Source organism: Protopterus annectens, chromosome 1.part1 (genome assembly GCF_019279795.1).
Source record: "Protopterus annectens isolate FY-2018-M chromosome 1.part1, PAN1.0, whole genome shotgun sequence".
Lineage (NCBI taxonomy): Eukaryota > Metazoa > Chordata > Ceratodontiformes > Protopteridae > Protopterus > Protopterus annectens.
The window spans coordinates 187231184-187254308 of NC_056726.1; the positions used below are offsets into that span (position 1 = coordinate 187231184).

Here is a 23125-nt window from a genome sequence, read left to right on the forward strand (position 1 = left end):
AGAAGGCCTCCCACACCACCCTGGGACCTGAATTATGTTCTAGAAAAACTAACCTTGCCTCCTTTTGAACCTGCTGCTTCTACAGAATTGAAATGCCTCTCATGGAAGACTGCCTTCCTACTAGCTATCATCTCAGCCAGAAAGGGTATCCGAACTTCAGGCTCTCATGGCTGTTGAGCCCTTAATCATTTTCCATGCAGACAGGGTCTCCCTGAGGACTAACCCTTCCTTTATGCCCAAGGTGGTATTTGATGTAACGCTCAACCAGGCCATACACCTACCCACCTTCTTTCCCAACCCTCAAAACAAGGGAGAAAGAATTTTACACTCGCTAGACATGCGCAGACAACTCAGATATTATGTGGACCATAATAAACCATTCAGATAAACAGACCAACTACTTGTCAGCTTTGCCCCTAGGCCAGAGGGGAAACTCATTTCCAAATAGATATCACACTGCATCCATTTTTGTTACAGACTACATGGGGAAACCCCCTAAGTCCATCCGTACCCATTCCACTAGGGCAGCCTCCACTTCCACAGCCTTCCTCAGAGGAGTCCCCACCAGGGACATCTTGGAAGCTGCCACCTGGACCTCTGTCCATACCTGTTTACAAAGCATTACCACCTATCTCTTTTTTTTTAAGTCTAGGGCAGGGTTGTTTGCATCTGCAGTTCTGCAGGACCTGCTGACACATGCCTAGGGCTCAACCTATCCTTCCACCCCTCTGCTCAGCTTTGAGAATGTTCCCACAGGTGATGATTGCAACAGTGAAACACTAACGTAGTACAGTTGTGTACACTTTCTATATATGTAGACGTTCGAGTGTATTCACTGTTGCAGTCCTGGTTTCCCTCCCTCCATTCCCCCATATGGCATCTTCCCCTAGGGGGACATAAGCTTCCTACAGTGGCTTTTAGCCACCAGGACCACTTTTCCTTATTTCCTTGTGCTTCTTACAGGTTAGAGCAAGAAAAACTGATGTAATGACATCGGCTGCCTTGCTTTATAGCATTGACAACCTGACGTCAGACTACAGGTGACGCAGCCGAAGCAAAAAAAAAATTGAGACTGGTATTCGGTTTGATTGAGGGCTACCACAGCAGGGATAACCCACAGGTGATGACTGCAACAGTGAATACACTCGAACATCTACATTTGTGATGTGTACACAGTTGTACTTTGCCTCCTGTTCAAGTTCCCATTCATTTATTACACATTATAAATTAGACATTACTTTCAGAAATAGGGCTGCCTTTGACTCTGTGGTGCTCTGGAATTTCCTTGCATGAGGGCCACCCTAGGTTGTTGTAGCTGGGGACTCTTTCCCACAGGTGGAGGAATGAATTAAAATTGACAGTGTCAGATAAAGAAGTTATGTTCAATACCATAACCTTCTATCTGTGTTGTGTATTTTCATTCTTCCTGCACTTTCCCACCCTCCTTCCCCCTGTCTAATTCCTATAAGACCTGCTGGAGAGTCTCTGAGGAACCACTGTTCCTTTTTCAAACTCCTGAAATACTTGCCTCTGTCCATTTCTGTTTTTTCTACCCGGTGAGCTTATAATTTTTGAGATACGTGTATATTGGATCTCGTATTAATATGTTCGGGGCAAACTCGACCTGAGGTAATCTGGTGGAATGAGGCATTATGGGAGAGAGGGGGAGGATCTCAAGCTTTGAATCTTTAGCTTGGAAAGAGGAAAGCTTGGAAAGAGGCCGAGATGGATCCGAAGTCTGATTCGGAATCCACATGTGGAGGAAGAATAAAAATTATTATTATGAAAGATTAAAATATCTGAACTTGTACAATGTCTTTTAAAAGATATCTAAGAGGAGATCTTATTCGGGTATATGGGGCATTTAGAGACAACTACCTCTGGGAATGTTTGAGGTTATCAAACAGTACTACAGAATCATCAGACAACCTATGTAGAAGATTCTTTAGGAATGAGAAGTGTAATTATTGGTTCTTTGATAGAGTAGCTGATGCATTGAACAGACTACCAAATTACATTAAAGCAAGTACTAGTTTAGATATTAAGAACAGCCTGGACACTTATGGGAACAAGTGTTTCGGTATATTGGCAAGCTAGAAGGGCATTAATGCCAGTCTTGAAATATTTGTATGTATGTACAGTCTGTACTGCCATTACTACAGCAGAAGGCCAACTGTTTATGCTCCATTGAACTCCAGGACACATACTACCACATAGTAATGGACAAGCATTATAAGTTTCTTTGCTTCAGGCTAGGATCCATTCATTTCCATTTCAAAGCCCTGCCCTTTGGTCTTGTCACAGTCCCCAGGGTGTACAAGTGCATGGCAGTAGTTGCAGCTCATCTCAGGCTGCAGTGATGTCCTTCCTTATCACTGTTGTAGTATTCTTTACACTTTGGATATCCTGCCAAGGGTAGCTGAATGTCCAGCCAGCATACCAAAGCCTTTTTACCGTAAGGATGCTGTACGTCAGACATATGTCCTACATTCAAGGCGTATAAGGTACATATGTGACATACTAGAGCCCAGTCGTAGAACTTATTTGCAGCCACTCAGAATGCTACCTTTGAATTCAATCTACAAGCCGTTCATTAAGATGGTTCATCTACCGTGACTTCTAAACATAACTGCCCTTTTGGGGATTGTTGCTTCCTTCATTTCTTTTTTCTTCCTTTTTTCCTTAGCTTACATGTCATCCAGAAACAAAGTCAAGAAACAGCTGACAACCACGTAAATCCACAAAATCAAAAGCTGAAGCAGCAAATGGAAACAGATGCGTACAACCCTCAGGCAAAAGCCAATGCACAACGTGAGCGAAAATACTTCTTTTAATGGACCAAATTGATCAAATAAAACACAAACACATTCCCATTAAGCACTTTCATCCACTGTATAGTGGACTTCATCAGAATGTTTAACAACTGTTTTTTAGACCATTTGAATATCGTTTGGCGCCAACAGTCACTCCAACTTTCAAAATTTCAAGTGACTCAGTGCCTGTATTAACAATTCAAGTTAACCACAAGCAAAAATATAAATTCCCCCTCAATTCAAATGTTAATTCATAATGAAAATAAATACATATAATTAATTAACTAACTCGGCAGTATGAAAGGCTTATACTAGCAATATCATCCAATAAAATAATCAGTACAATTATCTTAAAGTATCAATGCATTTCATAAAAACACAGTGCATTTTATGGAAAATCAGTACATTACATTAAAAAAATCTGTACATTTCATTAAAAAGAAAAAATATATATATATATATATATATATATATATATAGATATATATATATATATATATGTATGTATATATATACGTCTCAGCACATTTTGTTAAAAAAAAAAAATTATATATATATATATATATATATATGTGTGTGTGTGTGTGTATGTATGCATAACCTATGCATTTCATAAATACCCAATACATTTTATTGATACATAATGTGTTGAAAAATATATATTTAAAAATGTATTTTGACAATATATGTATCTCTACTCGTAGAGCTTAAAACATAAACTTCTAAACACAATACTCATAAAATCCTAACCTATATCAAATATATGTATAATGTGTGAATATAAATATCTAAATATATAAATAAGTGAATATAAATATATAATGTTTTGTATGAGGTGTGCCATTCTAACTATATAAGTTGTAAAATGGGCTTAATAGAGAGATACTCATTCAGTCCTGGTTCCCTAACAGCATCAGTGAGTATTTGCCATATGATTTCTATCTTAGCCAATAAAGCCCTTGTGTTGCCACCCCTTGGACTAACAATAACTTGATCAATTATTGCAAACTTAAATGTATGAGAATCACCTTGTCTGTCTGTCTATATAGTGCATTAGTCATGTCCTTAGTCCTAATACTATATAGGTGGTTATAAATTCTCTTCTTAAATTGTTCTGTTTTGCCTATATAGAAACTAGGACATGACAAGCATTTTGGATAGACATGATGAACCTCCTATTGCAGTTGCCTTGCCTAAATGGAATACAAGTCCTATTAATGTTCTGTAAAGTTATCCCATCTATGTCCATGTACATTGCCAACAACAACCACATTTTGTGGTGTGTTTACTCTGATGTCCTTCAAGGATGCATCTGCAGTCCTTACAAATGGGTAGTCCTGTCGTCAGGCAGCCCTTCGGTCGGCCGGATTCCAAAGTCTGGGTCTGGCTTCGGCTGGTGTCGCACTTCACCCGACGTCATAGCTGCAGTTTTTCGGGTATAAAGGCATCAGCCGACGCCATTTTCCTCAGTCTTTCTTGCCGCGTGGCGCCCGAAGCAGAAGCTGTTCGCAAGTGCCGGTCAGTCAGATCCAGAGATTACTACTACCGAATACTCAAGACTTCTAAAAAGCTAAGTACCCCGTTGGGGACTTCTTGCCTCAGCCGATGTCAGAAAAAGTGAATAACTGTTTAACTTGTGGGAAACAAATACCTCATAAAGATTTCCACTCTTACTGCTTACCTTGTTTAGGCCCAGACCACGACGTAGCAGCTTGTCTAGCCTGTGCTTCTTTTAACCGACGGACGCTTAGACGTCGATCGGAGTTTGCTGAGCAGTTTTTCGGCTCTGATTTTGCCTATATTATGCCGTCGGATCCTCCGACTACACAAATTACCAAAAAACGCAAAGAAAAGGACCGACACTTTCGCGGTCCGCAGTTTGGCGAAACGCGGTTAAGCAAACCGCTGAGTGTCTCTGTTGACGAAACCGAGCAAGCGGTTCTTTCTTCAGGCGAAACCATGCCTTCTACCGAGGCCTCTTCTAACCTGGTAGAATCGGCTTCTGAAATCCAACCTTCTGTTGCGGTTTCTCAGGAATTATCAGACACTATTCCCTTGGATATTTCAACCCCTGCACGTGGAGCTGCTAGGCCTCCTGCAGCCATGTCTATTAAGGCCTTTGCCAGGGCTAAAGCAGCCAAAGCTTCAAAAACGGTGCCTGCCAAACCCCCCTCTCATAGGCCCAGCACCAGTTCCCATATGCTTTCTTTGGCTGAGGATCTCATTTCTTTAATTCGTGGATCCCAGCCTCATCCAGACAGGACCTCTCTTCCACCTCCAGAGAAGAGGCCTAGAGCAGAGCCCCCTGAGCCAGTATCCACAGATGATTCCTGTGATGACTCAGAACATACAGACCCTCCTGAGGCTCCTTATTCCCCTTACGAAGACTCTGATGCTGAAGAGTCCATTCCTTCAGCCTCTCCACCTGAGGAATTTTCCTTTGGGGAAACCTTGCATGCTATGAGGGAACAATTTCAGTGGCAGGGCCAAGATTTCTCAGACTCCAGAAAAAGGCTTAGAACCTTTCTACATTTGCCACAACATAGGCCTTTAGCTATACCTCCAGTTCTTTCTGTTGTGGATGATGCATTTAATGATGCTTGCACTGCTCCTGATTCATTACCTCCGGCCCCTGCTAAGCCCGATAGGTTCTACAGGGTCCCAGACACTCATCACCATTTATACAAGGCTCCTTTTGCAGATCCAGAGACTATCTCCCAGGGCCCTAAAGCTGTAGCAACTACATCTACTAAAAACCCCCTCCCCTCTGAAAGGGAATCCAGGTCCTTAGAGAGATGGGGTAAAAAAGTTTACACCTCTGCTACTTTGTCAGCTAGGGTTTTGAACTGCCAATTTCATATGATTCAATATCAAGAGTTTATGCTTGACCAGTTAACTAAAAAGCTGTCCTCTGAAGAATCTTTAGATAAAAAATATGTTCAGGAAATGGTACATAACATACAGCAGGTTAGTAACCATTCTTTAAAATGTGGCTATGATGCACTGGAGGCTTCCTTTAGATCAGCCATGACTGGCACAGATGTCCTTCAAGGATGCATCTGCAGTCATAACAAATGGGTTGTCCTGTCGTCAGGCAGCCCTTCGGTCGGCCGGATTCCAAAGTCTGGGTCCGGCTGATGTCGCACTTCACCCGACGTCATCTCTGCTGGTCTTCGGGTATAAAGGCATCAGCCGACGCCATTTTCCTCAGTCTTTCTTGCCGCGTGGCGCCCGAAGCAGAAGCTGTTCGCAAGTGCCAGTCGGTCAGATCCAGAGATTACTACTACCGAATACTACTTCGAAGACTTCTAAAAAGCTAAGTACCCCGTTGGGGACTCTTTCTTGCCTCAGCCGATGTCAGAAAAAGTCAATAACTGTTTAACTTGTGGGAAACAAATACCTCATAAAGATTTCCACTCTTACTGCCTGCCTTGCTTAGGCCCAGACCACGACGTAGCAGCCTGTTCGGCCTGTGCTTCCTTCAACCGACGAACGCTCAGGCGCCGGTCGGAGTTTGCTGAACAGTTTTTCGGCTCAGACTTTGCGACATTATGCCGTCAGATCCTCCGACTACCCAAATTGTTAAAAACGCAAAGAAAAGACCGACACTCGCGGTCCGCGGTTTCGGCGAAACCACGGTTAAGCAAGCCGCGAGTGTCTCGGTTTCGGCCGAAACCGAGAAAACCGGTCAATCTTCAGCCGAATCCATGACTACTACTGAGGCTCCTGCTACCTTAGCTGAATCGGCCTCAGAAGTTTTGCCTACTACTGTGGTTCCTAGTGATTTATCAGACACCATCCCTTTGGATGTCTCTACCCCAGCACGTGGTGCTGCTAGGCCTCCTGCAGCCATGTCTATTGAGGCTTTTGCTAGGGCTAAAGCAGCCAAAACTGTTAAATTAGTGCCTGTTAAGCCCCCCTCACACAGGCCCACTTCTAGTTCACAAATGCTTACTCTGGCAGAGGATTTAATATCCTTAATTAGGGGATCCCAATCTCACCCAGACAGGGCCTCTCAGCCCCCAGAAAAGAGACCTAGAGCAGAGCCCTCCGAGCCAGTGTCTTCTGATGATTCTTCGGATGACTCAGACATTACAGATCAGCCAGAGGCTCCTTTTTCTACTTATGAAGATTCCGATGCTGAAGAATCCATTCCATCTGCCTCTCCACCAGAGGAATTTTCCTTTGGGGAAACCTTACATGCCATGAGAGAACAATTCCAATGGCAGGGACAAGATTTCTCAGATTCAAGAAAAAGGCTTAGGACATTTCTGCACTTACCACAACATAGGCCCTTAGCTATACCTCCAGTACTGCCTGTTGTGGATGATGCATTTAATGATGTTTGCACTGCTCCTGATACTTTACCTCCAGCCCCTGCCAAACCAGATAGATTTTACAGGGTACCAGACACTCATCACCACCTATACAAGGCCCCACTTGCAGATCCTGAGACTATATCCCAGGGGCCTAAGGCAGTAGCCTCGACCTCAGCAAAAAACCCTATTCCTTCTGAAAGGGAATCCAGGTCCTTAGAGAGATGGGGGAAAAAGTTTACACCTCTGCTACTCTCTCAGTAGAGCTTTAAACTGTCAATTTCATATGAGCCAATACCAAGAGTTTATGCTTGATCAGTTAACTAAGAAGCTGTCCTCTGATGACTCCTTAGATAAGAAATATGTTTTAGAAATGGTGAATAACATTCAGCAGGTTAGTAACCATTCTTTAAAATGTGGCTATGATGCACTGGAGGCTTCATTTAGATCAGCCATGACTGGCACAGTGATAAGAAGGCATGCATGGTTGAAAGAACAGGTCTTGCCGGATCATGTTAAAGCAAAGCTGTTAGATGCTCCTATGGATAAGGCCAGTCTATTTGGTACCCCTGCTCAGCAAGTAATGAAGAAAATGGAAGAGAAGGCAAAATCTGTACAAACAGTTAAGGATTTCTTACAGGTTCAGCCCCCAAGGTTTAGCAGGAACTGGCCTGCCAAAAATTGGTCCTTTCCAGACTCCTCAAAATCTCAAAGAGGCAGGAATAGACGCTCTAGAGGCAGAAATCAATCCAGAGGAGGTGCCTACAGAGGACGACAGTGGCAAGGCAATAACCGAGGCACAGACACAACCACTGCCACTGCAACAGGACAATCACAGTGACTTGGCTCTGACACCGCCTACCAGGGAGCAAATAGCAGCACCTTTAGGCGGAAAGTTAGCCTTATTTTCAAAAATTGGCACTATATCACAAAAGACAAGTGGATTTTGCAAACCATAGACCAAGGCTACAGGTTCCACTTCCACACCTTACCAGTAAAAGAGGAATGCCAAACCTACCTCCAAATCAAAAACAGAAGCTCTAAAGCAGATAGCGCAATTAACAAAGATGAGAGCTGTGGAAAGAGTACCAATAACAGAACAGGGCAAAGGATTCTACTCCAGACTCTTCCTAGTACCAAGAAAAGAAAAGTTGGAGACCTATTCTCGACCTGTCCGTCTTAAACACATACATCATTGTCCCAAAATTCAAAATGCTGACCCTACAGCAACTTCTTCCCATGCTGGGCAAGGAGTGTTGGCTGGTAACTCTAGATCTCAAGGAGGCATACTTGCACGTCCCCATACGACCAAATTGCAGAAGATACCTCAGATTTCTTGCAGGATCAGAGCATTATCAATTCTCAGCATTGCCCTTTGGCTTATCTACTGCCAGAGTATTCACAAAATGCCTGGCATCAGTATTCGCTCACTGCAGGCTACAGGGAATCCAAATTTATCCATACCTGGACGACTGCCTGTTACAAGCGGACAACAAAAGCAAGCTGACAACAGATTTACAAAGAGTCATTTGCTTACTACAAGCCCTGGGATACACAGTCAATTTACAAAAGTCAAGACTGATACCATCCCAAACAAGAACATTCTTGGGTGCGGAATTGGACACAGTAAAACAAATGGCATTCCTAACTGCAGAAAAACAAAAACAGCTCCCTCTTTACTTCTTGGCATTAACAAAGCAGAACAAACTAACAGCAAAAGAAGTACTGCAGGCCTTGGGCTTCATGGCATCATGCATAATCTTGGTCCCACATGCCAGACTGCATATGAGAAAGCTACAGTGGTACTTAAAGAATTTATGGTCTCAACACAGGCACAGCTTAGAAACCGAAATCCCACTAATCCCATGCCTGAAACAGGAGTTCCTATGGTGGGCTCAAGCATGCCAGTCAAACCCAGGCTTGCCCTTCCACAACTTTCAAGCAAGCCAAACCATCACAACGGACGCCTCATACCTAGGCTGGGGGGCGCACATGTTGGACAAATGCATACAAGGATTGTGGACTCCAGACCAGCTGCACCTGCACATAAACCAAAAGAAATGCTGGCAGTAAAACTAGCAATCCAGAAATTCAGACCATTCCTCAAAGAAGGCCATTTAATGATAAGGACAGACAACACCACAGTCATGTGGTACATCAACAAACAGGGAGGCACTCATTCATACCCCTATGCAGAATGACTCTGGACCTTTGGAATATGGCTCTGAGCTACAACATCCAGTTACAGGCAATATTTGTACCGGAAAAGAAAACACCCTAGCAGACATGTTAAGCAGAACCACCTCGGATGCTCACGAATGGATGCTACACCGGACATCTTCAAGGCCATCACAAAGAAATGGGGAATGCCACAAATAGACCTATTCGCATCCCCACTCAATCACCAGCTCAAAAATTCTGCACAAGGACATACCACCCACTTGCATGGAAGGTGGACTCTCTATCCTTCAGTTGGAAAGGCCTGACAGCATATGCATTTCCACCTCTTCCTTTGATGCACAAGGTACTACTGAAAATCAAAGAGGAACGCCCAAGGATAATCCTGATAGCTCCGAATTGGCCAAGACAACACTGGTATCCATTGCTGAGGAGCATGTCTCAGGGGAGAATGTGGTCAATACCCCTGATGCCTTTGATGTTAACTCAGAACAACTGCAACATCATGCACCCAAACCTAAAAACCTTGCAACTGACTGCCTGGAACATCACATAGCAGCAACTAACCCAGATCTATCCCAAAGGGTTAAAGACATTATCCTTGAAGCCCGCAGACCTTCAACAAGAAGGAACTATGCAGGAAAATGGAAAAGGTTTGTCATTTGGAGTACTGAAAGAGGAAAAGATGTGTCGAACATAGATATTGCTAACATCCTAGAGTACTTGGCAGAGCTTCTACATACAGGCCTGTCTTATTCCTCCATCAAGATACATGCATCAGCTATTTCAGCAGAATACAGCTTCGATCCACCTGTCTTTTCGCATCCTCTACTCAGGCAGTTCCTCAGAGGGATCAAGAATGTAAAACCTCCTAGGAAACCACCATTACCAGCATGGGACTTGAACTTTGTGCTAGAAAAATTGACACTCCCTCCATTTGAACCAGCAGCAACAGCAGATCTTCAACACCTATCATGGAAAACTGCTTTCCTACTGGCAATTACTTCAGCAAGGAGGGTTTTGGAACTACAGGCCTTAATGGCAGTACAACCCTTCCTAATCTTCCATCAAGATAGGGTGTCCATGAGAACTAATCCTACATTTCTGCCTAAGGTGGTATCCAGAGTGTCTTTAAACCAGGCAATCCACCTACCTACCTTCTTTCCCAATCCACAGAACAGGGGGGAAAGACTGCTGCATACCTTGGATGTACATAGACAGTTACGCTACTACCTGGACAGAACCAAAGGTGACAGAAAAACTGACCAGCTTTTAGTAGCCTATGCAACAGGAAGGGAAGGAAATGCAATTTCCAAACAGACAATCTCCAAATGGATAGGAAATTGCATAAGATTCTGTTACTCCTACCATGGAAAACCAATTCCACAGAACATAAGACCTCATTCTACAAGGGCTACAGCCACTACCACAGCTTTCTTACGAGGAGTGGCAACCAAGGACATTATTGAGGTGGCTACTTGGACCTCCGTGCATACATTTGCCAAGCATTATAATTTACCTCTATACTCTAGATCCCGAGCAGGGTTTGCCACTGCTGTGCTGCAAGGGATCCTAACTACTCCATAATTCTTCTTCCTCCTCCCCTAGTTTGGCTATGGTATTCTACCCATTTGTTATGACTGCAGATGCATCCTTGAAGGACATAGTACAGTTTTGTACCTACCATAAATGTAGATGTCCGAACAGGATAGCATCTGCAGTCAGGATTACCCACCCTCCTTCCCCTCTGTGGTTCTCCTAGGGTATTTACCCTCCTAATAGCTAGCTGGGGGGGGGGTCTCTTATGGTGTATTTGTTTGTATATATGTACATACATGCTTATTTTTTGTGTTTGCCTTCTACTATTTTGGAAACATTGGCATTTATCCAAAATTTAGCTTTCCAAGAGGGCAACTGGCATCTGGGGCAAGAAACACTGAGGAAAATGGCGTCGGCTGATGCCTTTATACCCGAAGACCAGCAGAGATGACGTCGGGTGAAGTGCGACATCAGCCGAAGCCGGACCCAGACTTTGGAATCCGGCCGACCGAAGGGCTGCCTGACGACAGGACAACCCATTTGTTATGACTGCAGATGCTATCCTGTTCGGACATCTACATTTATGGTAGGTACAAAACTGTACTTTATCAGGAGACATGCATGGTTGAAAGAGCAGGCATTACCAGACCATGTCAAATCAAAACTTTTGGATGCACCCATGGACAAAGTCAATTTATTTGGTTCCCCTGCACAGCAGGTACTAAAAAAGATGGAAGAGAAGGCGAAATCTGTACAAACAGTGAAAGATTTCTTACAGGTTCAACCTCCAAGGTTTAGCAGGAACTGGCCTTCCAAGAATTGGTCCTTTCCGGACTCCTCTAAGACACAGAGAGGCAGGAATAGGTGTTCAAGAGGCAGAAACCAACCCAGGGGTGCCTACAGGGGACGCCAGTGGCAAGGTAACAACCAGCGAGGCACGGACGCAGCCACCACCACTACAACAACACAATCACAGTGACTTGGCTGTGGCACCGCCTACCAGGGAACAACTGGAAGCACCCTTAGGCGGAAAGCTATCCTTATTTTCAAAGAACTGGCATTGCATCACAAGGGAAAAATGGATTTTGCAAACTATAGACCAAGGTTACAGGTTCCATTTCCATCCTCTACCAGGAAAGAGAGAAATGCCAAACCTACCACCTACTCAAAGGGCAGAAGCTCTAAAACAAATATCTCAATTATTAAGAATGAGAGCTGTGGAAAAGGTACCATCTATGGAACAAGGAAAGGGATTTTACTCCGGACTCTTCCTGGTACCAAGAAAAGAGAGCAAATGGAGGCCTATTCTCGACCTGTCCGCTTTAAACACATTCCTCATTGTTCCAAAATGCTGACCCTACAGCAGCTTCTTCCCATGCTGGGCAAGGAGTCTTGGCTGGTAACTCTAGATCTCAAGGAGGCATACCTGCACGTCCCCATACGACCAATTTGCAGAAGATACCTCGGATTTCTTGCAGGATCAGAGCATTATCAATTCTCAGCATTGCCCTTTGGCTTATCTACTGCGCCCAGAGTGTTCACGAAATGCCTGGCATCAGTAATTGCTCATTGCAGACTTCAGGGGATCCAAATTTATCCCTACCTGGATGACTGCCTGATACAAGCGGACAACAAAAACAAGCTAACAGAAGACTTACAAAGAGTCATTTACCTGCTACAAGCCCTGGGATATACAGTCAATATAAATAAGTCAAGGCTGATTCCATCCCAAAGAATAACCTTTCTGGGTGCAGAGCTGGACACATCAAAACAAATGGCATTCCTAACTGCAGAAAAGAAAGAGCAACTACCTCTCTACTTCTTGGCATTAACAAAGCAGAACCATCTAACTGCAAGAAAAGTACTGCAAGCCCTAGGCTTCATGGCATCCTGCATAATTCTGGTCCCTCATGCCAGACTGCATATGAGAAAGCTACAGTGGTACCTAAAGAATTTGTGGTCCCAACACAAGCACAGCCTAGAAACCAAAATTCCAATAATCCCATGCCTGAAGCAAGAGTTCCTATGGTGGGCTCAGGCCTGTCAATCAAACACAGGATTGCCCTTCTGCAACAGTCAACCAAGCCAAACCATCACGACAGATGCCTCAGACCTCGGTTGGGGGGCACACATGCTGGGCAAGTGCATACAAGGCTTATGGACTCAAGACCAGCTGCGCCTGCACATAAATCTAAAGGAAATGCTGGCAGTAAAATTGGCAATCCAGTCATTCAGACCATTTCTCCAAGAAGGTCAGTTGATGATAAGGACAGACAACACCACAGTTATGTGGTACATCAACAAACAGGGAGGCACACATTCATATTCTCTATGCCGGCTGGCACTGGACCTATGGGATGTGGCTGTGAGCTACAACATTCACTTACAAGCAATTTTTGTACCGGGAAAAGAAAACATTCTAGCAGACATATTAAGCAGAACTACCACAGATGCCCACGAATGGATGCTGCATCCGGACATCTTCAAAGCCATCACAAGAGAATGGGGATTACCACAAATAGACTTATTTGCATCCCCACTCAATCACCAGCTAAAGAAATTCTGCACAAGGACGTACCACCCACTTGCTTGGAAGGTGGACTCCCTATCTTTCAGTTGGAAAAACCTGACAGCATATGCATTCCCACCACTTCCTTTGATGCACAAGGTGTTTTTGAAGATCAAAGAGGAACGTCCAAGGATCATTCTGATAGCTCCAGACTGGCCAAGACAACATTGGTACCCATTGCTGAGGAGCATGTCTTGGGAACAAATATGGACACTACCCCCGATCCCATTACTGTTAACACAGAACAACTACAACATCCTGCATCCAAACCTGAAAACTCTGCAGCTAACTGCCTGGAACATTACATAAGAGCAATTAACCCAAATTTATCCCAAAGGGTTAAAGACATAATCCTTGAGGCTCGTAGACCTTCAACAAGAAAGAATTATGCAGCAAAATGGAAAAGATATCTCATTTGGAGTACTGCAAAGGGAGAAGATGTGGCACTGGTAAACATAGCCAACATCCTGGAGTACTTGGCAGAGCTCTTCCATACAGGCCTGTCCTATTCTTCCATCAAGATACATGCATCAGCTATTTCAGCAGAATACAGCTTGGATCCTCCTGTCTTCTCTCATCCTCTGCTCAGACAGTTTCTGAGAGGAATAAAAATGTAAAACCTCCCAGGAAACCACCATTGCCAGCATGGGACTTGAACTTTGTGCTAGAAAAATTGACACTTCCCCCCTTCGAACCAGCAGCAACAGCAGAATTACAATACTTATCCTGGAAGACTGCTTTCCTGCTGGCAATCACCTCAGCAAGAAGGGTCTCTGAACTACAGGCATTAATGGCAGTGCAACCCTTCCTGATCTTCCATCAAGATAGTGTCCATGAGAACAAATCCTACATTTATGCCTAAGGTGGTATCCAGAGTGTCTTTAAATCAGGCTATCCACCAACCTACATTCTTCCCCAACCCACAGAACAGGGGAGAAAGACTGTTGCATACCTTGGATGTACATAGACAATTACGCTACTACCTGGACAGGACCAAGTCCAATAGAAAAACTGACCAGCTTCTGGTAGCATATGCAACAGGAAAGGAAGGAAAACCAATTTCAAAACAGACAATCTCCAAATAGATAGGAAATTGCATTAGATTTTGTTACTCCTACCATGGAAAGAAAACTCCAGAGAACATCAGGCCTCACTCCACAAGGGCTACAGCCACTACCACAGCTTTCTTACGAGGAGTGGCTACCAAGGACATTATAGAGGCTGCTACTTGGACCTCCGTGCATACATTTGCCAAGCATTACAATTTACCTTTATACTCTAGATCCCGAGCAGGTTTTCCCACTGCTGTTTTGCAAGGGATCCTAACTACACCATAATCTCTCCTTTTTCCTCCTCCCCTAGTTTAGCTATGGTATTCTACCCATTTGTAAGGACTGCAGATGCATCCTTGAAGGACATAGTACAGTTTTGTACCTACCATAAATGTAGATGTCCGATAGGAATGCATCTGCAGTCAGGATTACCCACCCACCTTCCCTCTGTGGTACTCCTAGGGTATTTGCCATCCTTCAGCTAGCTTGGGGGGGATCTATTATGGTGTATTTGTTTGTATATATGTACATACATGCTTATTTTATGTGTTTGCTCTCTACTATTTGGAAACATTGGCATTTATCCAAATTTAGCCATCCAAGAGGGCACCTGGCATCTGGGGCAAGAAACACTGAGGAAAATGGCGTCGGCTGATGCCTTTATACCCGAAAAACTGCAGCTATGACGTCGGGTGAAGTGCGACACCAGCTGAAGCCAGACCCAGACTTTGGAATCCGGCCGACCGAAGGGCTGCCTGACGACAGGACTACCCATTTGTAAGGACTGCAGATGCATTCCTATCGGACATCTACATTTATGGTAGGTACAAAACTGTACTTTTCTTGCTCCTAATGTAGGTCCAGTCTCTAATTTCTTTTTTATATTGGCTCCCATTTTGTTAAATTTGGGTGCATCACCTATTCTTTTCTTTATATTTTGATCCACCACTAAAATGTTCCAGTTCTTTCTCACTATATATTTTATATATTTGACATATGGGGAGTACTCAAGGACACAAGCTGTATAGTATTAGTACACATCTCAATTTTTTCTTTGATTATTTAATTCCTTACCAATCAATGGGGGATATTTCTTTCCCCATTCCCCTATTTCATAATTAGTGACATCATTCAACATACACATAGGATAGCCCCTAGAGATAAACATAGTTTTGATAGAATTAACTTCTATCATATTCTCATAAGTAGATGTCATACGGGCAGCTCTGATACATTGCCCCTTTATAAATATTCTTCATCTTATTCCTAGGGTGATTACTTGTATACTCCAAATAACTATTTGAGAAAGTATTTTTTCTAAATATTGTAGACTGAAAACCATTACTAGATTTGGAGATGTATGTGTCCAAGTAAGAAATACCATCCAAACTACAAGTGAATGTAAACTTTAAAAAATGTACTAGTACTATTCAAAAATTCTATGAAAGACTGAATACTCTCCATGGGCCCATCCCATAAAATAAAAATTTCATCCAGGAACCTAGAATAATAGGTAACATATTTATAAAAACTACTATTGAACAACTTAGTGGTTTCCCAATCCAACATAACCAGGTTTGCGAAAATGGGGGGCACAAGCCGCCCGCATAGCCAGCCCCCCTGGTCTGTCTAAAATTTTCCACTTCAAGGTATATACAGTTGTAATCTAATACCATAGACATTAGTAGTTCCATAATTAAGCTAATTCTGTCCCAATCCAGGTTGGAAAATTTTCTTAAACTGTTACAAAAGTCTTCCAAATCCTGTTTAGGTATACAAAAAAAATCTGTGACATCTGTGGTGATAAAAATTAAATTCTCTTTCCATATGTTTATAGTTAAATTTGACAGGTATACCCAGGAGTCCTTGATCAAATGTGTTTTATTATTATAAATAGGTTTTAACCTTCTATCTATAACAACTCCTAATGGGTATTTATGAAATGCATATGTTATACATACATATATAGATATATATAGATATATATATATATATAGATAGATATAGATAGATATAGATATAGATAGATATAGATATAGATAGATATAGATATAGATAGATATAGATATAGATAGATATAGATATAGATAGATATAGATAGATATAGATAGATATAGATATAGATAGATATATATGTAAAACGAAATGTACTGATATATATATATATATATATATTAATGAAATGTATTGATATATATTTTTACAATGAAATGTACAGATTTTTTCATGAAATGCACTGAGTTTTTAAGAAATGCATTGATCCTTTAAGAAAATTGTATTGATTATTTTATTGGATGTTATTGTTAGTATAAGCCTCTCATACTGCTGAGTTAGTTAATTAATTAATCATATGTATTTATTTTAGTTATGAATTAACATTTGAATTGTGAGGGAATTTGTATTTTTGTTTGTGGTTAACTTGAATTGTTAATACAGGCGCTGGGTCACTTTAAATTTTGGAAGTTGGAGTGACTGTTGGCGCCAAAATATATATTTAGTCTAAAAAAACAGTTGTTAAACATTCTGATGAAGTCCACTATAGAGTGGATGAAAGTGCTTAATGGCAATGTGTTTGCGTTTTATTTGATTAATTTGGTCCATTAAAAGAAGCATTTTCTCTCACTTCGTGCATTGGCTTTTGAGAGTTGTAGGCATTTGTTTCCATTTGCTGCTTCAGCTTTTGATTTTGTGGATTTATGTCACCCAGAAAGGGAAAATGAATGTGGGAGTCTGATTTCCCTTGGAGAGACATAAAAATGGTCTTTTTTGTTTGAGTGCTATACATGAGCCATACACGGTGTGAGATTTATCAGGCGTTTGTCTCTTAAGGTACTCCACAGTTTTCTGTCATCACTTTCCATTTATTTGGCGAACCATAGGTTGAAGCTTTTGGTGCTGCTGCAGAGTTAAGTCCCTACAGGAAATGGGTATGACCTTACAACATTTGAAACATATCCTTGTTTCACCTATACCATAAGTCAGCCTTTGTTCATAGGCAGTCTCACCCTCCTCCTGAAGGTAATAAGGGTGTTAGCAGGGCTCCCCTTTATAATGCTACCCCAGATTCTTTCAGCTCAGAAATCTCCTTTTCCTGACAAACCATGCACTGTCTGACTATCCTGTTCTTCTCAGCCACATTCTTCTATCTCCTTACCTTTCTCTGTTCCTTCCTGTTTGGTTACAGATTACTCAAAGGTGCTGGGTTCTTTCCATCATTCGTCAAGGATAGTACACGGTCTAAAAATCTCTTCTTCCGCTCATGGGCTTTCCTCAGCCCCCTCAGGAGCAATTAGCCTTTTTTCCAGATATGCTTCAGAGTCTCTTGGCTTGGGAGCTATTCAGGAAGTTCCAGTTTCTCAGAGGGGGAATGGGTTTTATTCCAGACTGTTCTTGGTCCCCAGAAAAGAGGGTATTTGGAGATCAATTCTGGATCTCTCGCTCACCTAAACACCTTTCCGAATGTCCCTTCCTTTTGGATGTTGTCCTGAAAGTCTGTTTCCTCTGCTGCTTCCTCAGGCTTTTCTAGGTTCTTTGGACCTCAAGCATGCTTATCTTCATATCCCTATTCATCCCCTTTTCTGGAAGTTTTTAAGTTTCTCTGTTGCTTCCTAGCATTTTCAGTTGTTTCCCTTGCTCTTTGACTTCTCTACTGCACCAAGGGTATTAACCAAATGCCTTCTCCTGTGATTGCTTTTTGCAGACTAAGGGGCTTACAGGTCTTTCTCTACCTAGACTGCCTTCTTTTTCAGGCCACCTTTCCAGAGATTCTTCTGCAGCATCTTCATTTTGCCATTTCTCCTGCAGAATCTAGGGTTCACTATAAAGTTTCAAAAGTCCTTCCTGATTATTTCACAGGATCATGTGTTTCTAGGATGCAGGATCCAAAATCCAGACTGTTCTAATGATGGTATCCCTGCCTCCTGCCAAGGCCCTACCTTTCATTGTCTTCTTTCAGTCCCATCTTCCTTTGGCCTCAGTTACAGTCTGGGAATTTGAGTTCTGGGTTGCATGGCCTCCCTCATTCCTATGCTCCCTCTGGTCAAACTCCACATGAGAAAGCTTCAGTGGTTTCTAAAATCATTTTGACTTTAGCACTTTCATCCTCTAGATTTCTTAGTATTTCTTTTTCCATGTCTCAAGCTGCAATTTCAGTGGTGGATTCGGTAGATGTTACTCAATCCAGGGCTTCCTTTTCGACCTCCACTCCCCTCTCAGGAGCTGTTCACAGACTCTTCAGACGTTGGATGGGGGGGCATCCTTCAGCTCTCTAAAAGTGCAGGGCCTCTGGTTGCCTCAGCAAAAGAAAGACCACATTAGTGTCGGAGATGAGAGCTCTTCTGTTGGCTATTCAGGTATTTCTTTTTTTTACCGTAAGCCCCTCAAGGTACTTATGGACAATACTACAGTCATGTGGTTTGTTGACAAGCAAGAGGGGAAGATCTTATCTCCTTTACAGGTTAGCACCTTTTGTGTGAGAGCTAACTATCTAGTGTCAGGTGATGCTTCAGGCTGTTTACATTCTTTCAAATCAGAACATTGTGGCAGACTCTCTGAGCAGGTCCATATAACAATCCCATGAGTGGATGCCTCACAGAGATGCATTTCTGGACATTATCCACCAGAGGGGTACTCCTTAAGCAGATCTATTTGTCTCCCCTCTGAAGAGACAACTTCCTTTTGATTTTGCTAGAGGCCCCATGTTCTTTGGTCTGGAAGATGGATGCTTGCTGTCTTCCTTGAAAGGGGATGTTTCTTTATGCCTTCCTTCCCCTTCCTCTCATTCCAAACATCCTGTTCAAAATAAAGCAAGATGCTCCCAAAGTCTTGCTGGTGACCCCCTTTTGACCCAGACAGCATTGGTTCCCTTTTCTGCATTTAGCCAGTTGCAGTCATCACAAGTTACCTCACAGGGTGGACCTATTCACACAAGGCAAAAGGATCGCTCATCCATCCCCACTTGTCTACTCTTTGATACTGTGGGTGATAGCATTTTGATTCCATATAGACTCCTTATGTCTGAGGACATTCTTAGGGTCCTGCAGGAGGACAAGAAACCCACTACTAGGAAATCCTACTTATCCAAATGGAAGAGGTTTTCTGTTTGGTGTCCTTCTCGTAACCTGCATCCCTTGCATGATACTGTGGGTGATAGCATTTGATTCCATATAGACTCCTTATGTCTGAGGACATTCTTAGGGTCCTGCAGGAGGACAAGAAACCCACTACTAGGAAATCCTACTTATCCAAATGGAAGAGGTTTTCTGTTTGGTGTCCTTCTCGTAACCTGGATCACTTTTCTCTGTATGTTCCTTTTGGTTCTCTTATCTTTTAAATTATCCCTCTGCCGAGCATCCCTTGCAGCCCTGTGTACTCAAACCCTCCCTAAGCTCCAGCCCAGTTATAACCTACCAATGTCTCCCCACAGCTGTTGAACCTTTTTCACCGAGCGAGACCAAGTCCCACGGACTCGCATTGACTTCTCTAGCAAGATATTTTTCATTCGAACAGTACGTTGGTGTTATCAAAGGAGGATCTTCTGTGTTATCTTCACTTTCACTGAGTCGCATGCTGCCAGGGATGCACGTATACCAAAGCTGGAAACTCTAGCTGATGTCCTCCTTGGAGCTCCCACTACCAAATCCCCCTAACTTCCCACTAGATTAGAATTGGCTTTCTTCTCAACCAAACATTAACAGCCCTGGAATCTGTCTCTGAACTAAAGTTTTAAATAGTCAGACATTAGCGGAAAACACATCTCTGTTCATAACCACTCTGGCTCTGCAAGTACTGTAGTGCACTGGTACAAGCTGAATTGGCAGATTGATTTTTTTTCTTAAGGCAATCACAAGCGCACAGAGGGCCTCAGTGAACCTCTTTCACTTGTGCTGTTCCCCCTCCCACTGGCTGCACATCCAGAAAAGAACTGATTTAGGTTGATGTGGTTATGGGCACCATTTTTAAATTAGCCCTTTGCTGAGCATCCCTTGCAGCACTATGTACTCGCACAGTAAGTTTGATACTACCATTTTGTACCTTATTCCTGCTGTAATCTGCATTAATTTGTATTTGTTTGGCATACTGAGGAGGTTCGCTTGTTATGTATGAGGAGCAACTGTTTCTGGAAGCGCTGCTATCCGATAGCGATTTCATGCCGTGATGTATAACTGTTGTGCTGCATTACTGCTTTTGTTACAGTTCCTGTCATTTTGACTCGTTTTTGATATTTTGCTTGTGGTTGTATGGAGCTACAGCAGTCTAAACTGTGAGAGTATAAGCAGTCATTTATTAAAGCACATTGCTGGTGTTTTGCTTATGTATGTAAGGAGCGGCAGCTGTGTACTCTGCCCTAAGGTGCAAGCGGAATTTGCTATGTTGTACCATTGAAAGATCTTTATTTGAATTATAGGACTTACCCACTCTTATTTGATGCCCAAACACTGCTTAGGCTCAGTTCATTAAGTAATCAGAAGCTGGGATTGTAGCCTGTTACAATCTAGACTGTAGCTGTCCCTTAAATAATGCCATAGTTATGTGCTTATATACTACTAGTCCCTTACCTTGAATGGCGCTATCCAGAAATCCACAGTGTAACACTTGACTAGTATTTCTTTTACCTTCACCTCCTTCTCCCCCAGCCCAGTAGTCTTGTTTTTATTTTTGCTACATCTGCTTTTTTTATTACTAATGTATTACTTCTCTCCTTACCCTCTCTAGCTCCCTAAGCTCCAGCCCAGTTATAACATGCCAGCGTCTCCCCACGGCTGTTGAGCCTTTTTCATCGAGCGAGACTGGGTCCCACGGACTCTGCCTTGACTCCTCTAGCAATATAATTTTCATTCATCCAGTATGTTGGTGTTATCAAAGGAGGCTCCTCCTTGTTGTTATCCTCACTTTCACTGAGTAAAACACTGCCAGGGACGTGCATATAGTGAAGCCCCTTTCCTCAACATTTTTAGTGTTGGACCAAAGCTGGAAACTCTAGCTGATGGTCAGACAGCGGAAAATGCATTTCTGTTCATAACTACTCTGGCTCTTCAAGTACTGCAGTGCATAGGTACAAGCTCAGTTGGCTGATTGTTTGTTTTTTTTTTTTTTCTCTTAAGGCAAACACAAGCATGCTGAAGGTTATAGCCCTGCTCCATTCGCCCTCACTCCACTCAGGCTCACCCCCAAATCATTTACTTTATACCTCACCACCTGTTTCCTCCCACCATCTTACTCCTGCCCTTTCTGTATCCAGCTACCTCCCACAGTCTACTCTTAACATAACTTAATTCATTATAGCATATTTTTTTACTATTACTCCTGTTTCTATACTTCTCATCCTACTATTATCTACTAACCTTCCCAGACTCTCAAAAACGATAAAGGAGAAAGAACCACACTGGAAGCAAAGTAAAACAAATAGCGTAAGTGCTTTAGTTTACTGAATATACGTAAACTTCTTCAGACAAACAAGTACAAAAAAATTCATGCTTAAATAGGAAACAAGTAATGACATTTCATACATCCATCAATTACATAAAAACTCATGCAGCAAAAAATTAAAAAAATAAAACATTTCATAAGCTATGCCTCATATAACCAACAAAACCCTCCACAAAGAAATTTATATATATATATATATATATATATATATATATATATATATATATATATATATATATATATATATACATACACACACACACACACACACACACACACACACGCATACAATACAAAATATATCAATACATCTAAATAAATAACTAAATACCGGGTCACATCATCTCCCAACTATATCTCTTTCCCTATTCAAATATACCTCTGTCAGTCACCTCTGTAGTACTCCTACTTCCACAGTCCTACTCACCATCACATAGTCTCCCACACACTTAATCCCTATCCACAAAGTCTCCACCAGTCCTCACTCACACATCTTTTCTTACCCATAGCTATCTCTGCATCTATCCTTCCCATAAATATCCAGTTCCTTAAAATAAAAATCCCTCCTTCCTACCTTCTTACATCAAAAAACAAGGCAAAATATCTCAACACATACCCACTAAAAATGAAACCTTACTATTTCCCAAATACCTTGCTCTTATCAGGTGATATACATCCACATCTTGGTCCTATTACTGATTCTACCACCTCACTAAACACCCCTCCCAGTTCTATCCAGTCACCCTCAAAAAATACAGATTTCTATCTATACTATCAATACTTGAAGTATCCTCAACAAACTAAACCAATTCCATGCTTGGAAATCTTATCATACCCCTGATGTCATCTCTGTAACTGAAAATTGTCTTAAGCCCCAAAATCAAGATAAAGACATTCTCCCCCCTGGCTGCAACATTCTTCGCCAAGACCGCTTAAAGAAAAAAAATGGCAGAATTGTCTTAGTTTACTCCAGTAACGTCACCCTCGCCCATCTTAGGCAACCACTTCCCTCCTTCACCCCTGCCAAAGTACTGGCAGCAAACCTTAAACTTAACTATGCTACCATTACAGTTGTTGCAATATATATGTCACCAGCAGACATTTCCTTACTGGGAATGTACTCTCATATCTCTCCCAAAACATCCCTAATGAAACCATCCTTCTTGGGGATGTAAACATTAATTGGCTAATCCTAACTCTCTGCATCATATAAATCTCTCTGAATTTACA

At 42.3% G+C, this 23125-nt stretch overlaps 1 protein-coding gene across 1 annotated transcript in view; it reads left to right on the plus strand.

The window, feature by feature from the left end:
* The window catches only part of TTK (TTK protein kinase), a gene marked incomplete at its 5' end in the record, with an annotated part of 1887454 nt that overhangs the window by 1046916 nt on the left and 817413 nt on the right, over window positions 1-23125 (plus strand).